At 56.9% G+C, this 5,816-nt stretch overlaps 1 non-coding gene across 1 annotated transcript; it reads left to right on the top strand.

The window, feature by feature from the left end:
• Positions 1-5,171: 5,171 nt before the first annotated feature.
• TRNAF-GAA (transfer RNA phenylalanine (anticodon GAA)) lies at positions 5,172-5,244 on the top strand. The gene has a single exon. It is a non-coding gene; the product is annotated as a tRNA-Phe (tRNA).
• The last annotated feature ends 572 nt before the right edge of the window (positions 5,245-5,816 follow it).

Raw genomic sequence — 5,816 nt, 5'->3', positions numbered from 1 at the left:
GCTGCCTGTGTACGGCTTCATGAGCTATGGCATTAAGGGGTAGGCTGAGTCCCCAAGGATACATATAGGCATTTCAACATCCCCAACAGTTATTTTCTGGTCTGGGAAGAAAGTCCCTTCCTGCAGCTTTTGAAACAGACCAGAGTTCCTGAAGATGCGAGCATCATGCACCTTTCCCGGCCATCCCACGTTGATGTTGGTGAAACGTCCCTTGTGATCCACCAGAGCTTGCAGCACTATCGAAAAGTACCCCTTGCGGTTTATGTACTCGCCGGCTTGGTGCTCCGGTGCCAAGATAGGGATATGGGTTCCGTCTATAGCCCCACCACAGTTAGGGAATCCCATTGCAGCAAAGCCATCCACTATGACCTGCACATTTCCCAGGGTCACTACCCTTGATATCAGCAGATCTTTGATTGCGTGGGCTACTTGCATCACAGCAGCCCCCACAGTAGATTTGCCCACTCCAAATTGATTCCCAACTGACCGGTAGCTGTCTGACGTTGCAAGCTTCCACAGGGCTATCGCCACTCGCTTCTCAACTGTGAGGGCTGCTCTCATCTTGGTATTCATGCGCCTCAGGGCAGGGGAAAGCAAGTCACAAAGTTCCATGAAAGTGCCCTTACGCATGCGAAAGTTTAGCAGCCACTGAGAATCGTCCCAGACCTGCAACACTATGCGGTCCCACCAGTCTGTGCTTGTTTCCCGAGCCCAGAATCGGCGTTCCACAGCATGAACCTGCCCCATTAGCACCATGATGCATGCATTGGCAGGGCTCATGCTTTCAGAGAAATCTGTGTCCATGTCCTGATCACTCACGTGACCGCGCTGACATCGCCTCCTCACCCGGTATCGCTTTGCCAGGTTCTGGTGCTGCATATACTGCTGGATAATGTGTGTGGTGTTTAATGTGCTCCTAATTGCCAAAGTGAGCTGAGCGGCCTCCATGCTTGCCTTGGTATGGCGTCCGCACAGAAAAAAGGCGCGGAACGATTGTCTGCCGTTGCTCTGACGGAGGGAGGGGCGACTGATGACACGGCTTACAGGGTTGGCTTCAGGGAGCTAAAATCAACAAAGGGGGTGTCTTTATATCAAGGAGTATTTCAGGCAGGACTTCACGGAGGGTTCCAATAAGAAATGGTGCACCTAAGTTATCGTTCTTATTGGAACAAGGTTAGCCTGGCCTCTGATTGATACATGGCTAGATTTACCTCGCTGCACCTTCTCTGTGAGTGACTGCAGTGTGACCTAGAAGAATGAGTCCCCTAGACAGGGGAAGGGGGGAAGCAAATGAGTACAAAACAAATCTGGTCTATTTCTTGTTTTGACCCACTCTATCTATCTTTTACATCTTTGGCTGGCAGCAGACGGTGCAGAAGGACTGCATGCCATCCACATCTCATGGCTGCTCGGCAGAAGATGGTACAGTATGACTGCTAGCCATCCTCATCTCTTGCCTGCCTGGCAGAAGATGGTACAATACGACTACTAGCAATCCTCATCTCTTGCCTGCCTGGCAGAAGATGGTACAGTACGACTGCTAGCAGTCCGTATCACCTGCCTGCTCACCATAAGACGGTTCAATAGGACTGACTGCAGGACTAAAGAGAATGACCTGGTCAAGTCACTCCAAATTTAGTCCCTGCGCCCATGTCTGCCCAGGCGCTCCCAGCCGACGTGGCCAGGAGCACCTCGGACATGACGATGACGGCTACCAGTCGTACTGTACCGTCTGCTACCACAAGGCAAGGGGTTGCTGCTACTGTGTAGCAATGCCGTACGGCGTCTGCCAGCACCCAGGAGACATAGGGTGACGGTTACCTGAGCGGGCTCCATGCTTGCCGTGGTATGGCGTCTGCACAGGTAACTCAGGAAAAAAGGCGCGAAACGATTGTCTGCCCTTGCTTTCACGGAGGGAGGGAGGGAACGGGGGCCTGACGATATGTACCCAGAACCACTCGTGACAATGTTTTAGCCCCATCAGGCATTGGGATCTCAACCCAGAATTCCAATGGGCAGCAGAGACTGCGGGAACTGTGGGATAGCTACCCACAATGCAACGCTCCGGAAGTCGACTCTAGCCTCGGTACTGTGGAAGCGCTCCGCCGAGTTAATGCACTTAATGCACTTAGAGCATTTTCTGTGGGGGGAGACACACTCGAATATATAAAACCGATTTCTAAAAAACCAACTTCTATAAATTCAACCTTATTCCGTAGTGTAGACATACCCTAACACGGCTGCTACTCTGACACTTGATACAGTTACACAATTGTTAGATGAGCTTTTTAATCCAAAGATCTATTTGAAGCCCCACATTGGAAACTAGGGAAAACTGGTATAATTACTGTTTGAAATGGATAAAGATCAAAGAGATTTGGTTATTGCTTGAAAACAAGTTCAATATAAAATGTATTTTATAAACAATTGGTTAATAATTTGGAGCTTTCCTGAAAGTTTTATTACTGGAGGCAGGCATGGCCAGTGCAAGGATGTTTTGCGCCCTAAGTGAAACTTCCACCTTGTGCCCGTCCCCGCCCCAAGCCCTGTGGCAGCTCCGCCCCAGCTCACCTCTGCTCTGCCTCCTCCGCGATCATGCCCCCGCTGCCACTTCTCCCGCCTCCCAGGTCTGAGGCACCAATCAGCTGTTTGGTGGGCAAGCCTGGGAGGGAGAGAAGCCGAGCAGGGCGTTGCTCAGGAGAGGAGGTAGAGCAGAGATGAGCTGGGGTGGGGAGCGGTTCCCCTGTGCGCTGCCCCCTCCCCCCAGGTACTTGCTGCAGGTGGCCCTCCCCGCGCCCCCCCAGCCCCAGCTCACCTCCACTCCACCGCCTCCCCAGAGCGCACTTTTGGCCGCCCCCAACCACTTGGCACCCTAGGCGGCTGCCTACTTTGCCTAGTGGTTGCACCGGCCCTGGAGGAAGGAAGCGTGAACCACCAAACTCAGTGTCTTCATGTTCATGGCAAGGGTCAGTGTCCATATTATTCTAAATAAGGAGGATTTTGATCACATATTTGTAGATTTATAATGAAACAAGCTATTTCCTGTCCTTACAGAGCAGCTGCGAGCTCTGGAGAAGAAAAGAAAACCGGGCAACGCGGCGAAGCAGCTTCCTACGCGTAAAGCCCCCATCCCCCCCGCCCGTGAGGGGCTCTCGGCTGGTTCCCCCGTTGGCGCTGCGGGGTGACGGACTCCCCGGCCTGGGACCCCGCGAAGGAGAAGCTTTGTGGAGGGGCTCAGCCAGCCCTACCGAGGCTGCCAACGCGGGACCCCGACTCCCCGCACCCTCTGAAGGCGGCATGTCCTGGGCCCGCAGCGTCACGCCAGACACGCGGTTCTGCTGCAGACTCGGGGGTCGGGGACTCCGCGGTGCTCGGGGCAGACCCGGGTCCATGACACGCTGGGGCCGGGGGGCGGGTGCGAACCCTGGGGCACTCGGGCACTGGGTGTCCCAGGCCGGCCCCGCCCCAGCCCCGGGAGCGGGCAGGGAGGCAGCACAGCCAGAGGCATCGCGAGTCACCCCCTGGCGGGGCCGGGCTGCAGCGGCAGGGTCTGGGTGCAGCGCCCGGATATGACTGCCTTGGCTGGGGTTTGGGGGACCCCGGGCTCCTCCCGCCTCATTCCCCTGGCCCGCAGCGCCCCTAGAGCCCCACCAGGAGCACTGACCGGAAGTGAGGGGCGGACCCGGGTGCGCAACGGACCGGCGGCAGGGAGCGGAAGTACGTTGCCCCGGTGCCCGCTCCTTTCGAGTCCCACGGGGAACTTCCGGTTCGGCAGCAACCCCTTCCGGGAATCGCTCTAACGGACCCCCAGCGGGTGAAGCGCACCCCGCCATTTCCCTGGCTGGGGAGTGAGTGGAGCAAGGACCGGGCAGGGCCGGGGAGTGCGTGGGCAGGAGGGGCAGGGCTGGGGGTCCCCGCTGCACTGCACCGGCTGGAGCCCGCCCCCCGCAGCGCGCTGGGGCGGGGCGAGGAGACAACATCTCCCCGGGGGGGGCCTCCCCAGCTTCACGGCAGCTTCTGCTTCCGGCATCGCCCTGCCGGCCCCTCGCTCGAAAGATGGGAAGGCGGGGCAGGGCCTGGCAGCGACTGGCGGGAGATGGAGGCAGGGGAGAAACCACATCTCCCATGATGCACTGGGGCCTGCAGCAGGTGGGGGAGACCCTACATCTCCCATGATGCACTGGCTCACTCCCTCTCCCCGCCCAGCTCAGGGGCAGCCTCACCCAGTTACTGAGCTTGTGGCCCCGGGATTTCCCCTCCCCTGCCCTGCGCCTCCCCCCAGTCTCCATAGGGTTTGCAGGTGGGGTGCCTTTGGGGGTTGGGGTTAGGGGAAGATGGGAGGGGCTGGGGGCAACTCAGGTTGTGAGGGTGGCCACTCACGTGTTCCCAGAATGCCAGGGAGACAGGGCGGGGGAGGTAATGACTGTTATAGGAGCAACTTCTCTTGGGGAGACAGACAAGCTTTTGAGCCAGGCAGGGCTCTTCTTCAGGGCTGGGAGAGGGTCTCAGAGCTGCCAAGCCAGAGGGGGTACTTGGGACCTTATCAGACTGGCTCAGTGAAGATGGGGTGTTGACAGACCAATACAGACGCTCTCCAGAGAATGGAGCAGCTTCCGCCCATGCAGCTAGGCAATGAGCATTTCCCACAGCCTGGAGCCAAGGGGGAGGCGGCAGCTGCTGTTCTAGCTCCTCAGGGACAGCCCTGTCACCCAACAGACACTTCTCACTCAGCCACAGCTAAGGGTGTTGGGTTCCTCTGGTGGGAGTGTGGAGCAGCCGTTTGTTTTCCTGTTCGCACTCCTCTGCGGTATGAAAATCGGGGAGGGGAGGCAGAAGCCCCACTTCCCTCCCTAAATGATGTCCATTAGGGGAAGCCAGGACAACAGGGTGGGGTGGCAAGTGGTGGCCAGACTCTTGCCCCAGGGTAGAGTGTAGCTCAGGGTCCAGCTCAACTTTCTCCCTGTACCACTGGCCCCTCGTCCCCTTCCACCACTAGGTCAACCCGGGAACTAAGGCAGGAATAGAGTGAGGAAGCAAGTCAAGCTGAGCAAGGCAGGCAAAAGTGAGTCTTGCCATCATGGGCCTCTCACAACGATGTCCTTTTTGTGTGCCACAGCTGACAAAAACATCCCGGACAGAGAAGCAGCAGGCCAAAAGAGAGCCATGGAGCTCCCGAAGTAGCTCAGTTGGGAGAGCATTAGACTGAAGATCTAAAAGTCCCTGGTTCAATCCCAGGCTTTGGCAGGCCCTTTCCTCCTCCTTTGTGCAGGGGTGGCTTGTTTTCTGGGAGGGCATTGGCACCTTGGCGGGTCCCTGATTTTGAGCTTCCCAGCAGGACAACAGAGCAACAACTGGCCCACCTGACCTTTAACAGTAAGAGAAGGGAACTGTCTTTCCCTGGCAACTTATTGGTGGACCCAATATGGCAGGAAGAGAGTGAAGTAGGGCAGCCGTCAGGAAGAGTGTGGGGCAGTGACAGGCAGGGATTGGGGTCGAAAGCTCCTCTGCACAGGTTGGGATGGGAAGGCGGGGTTAGAATTTCCCTCCAAAGCTATTTTAGGGTCTGATCCTACAAGCCTCCCACGTACCCAGTGCAGGATGGCTCCAGACTCCTCACCCAGTCCAGTGTTGGTGTATACAGCAGAGAATTGGAAGCAGCAAATCGGGGGGGTCGTATAAAGAGACTAGAAATACAACAATTTACTTCTGAAAGAGAAGAAAAGACGACATTACCAAGCTGCATAATGGGGCGACCTGACCCTCAGAGACTGCGAAGGGAAATCTCAGGGGCTCTGCTCACCTGGCCCCAGGCCTGT

Source organism: Lepidochelys kempii, chromosome 26, assembly GCF_965140285.1.
Source record: "Lepidochelys kempii isolate rLepKem1 chromosome 26, rLepKem1.hap1, whole genome shotgun sequence".
Lineage (NCBI taxonomy): Eukaryota > Metazoa > Chordata > Testudines > Cheloniidae > Lepidochelys > Lepidochelys kempii.
The sequence above is the reverse complement of the archived record's forward strand: the minus strand, read 5'-3'. Positions and strand labels throughout refer to the sequence as shown.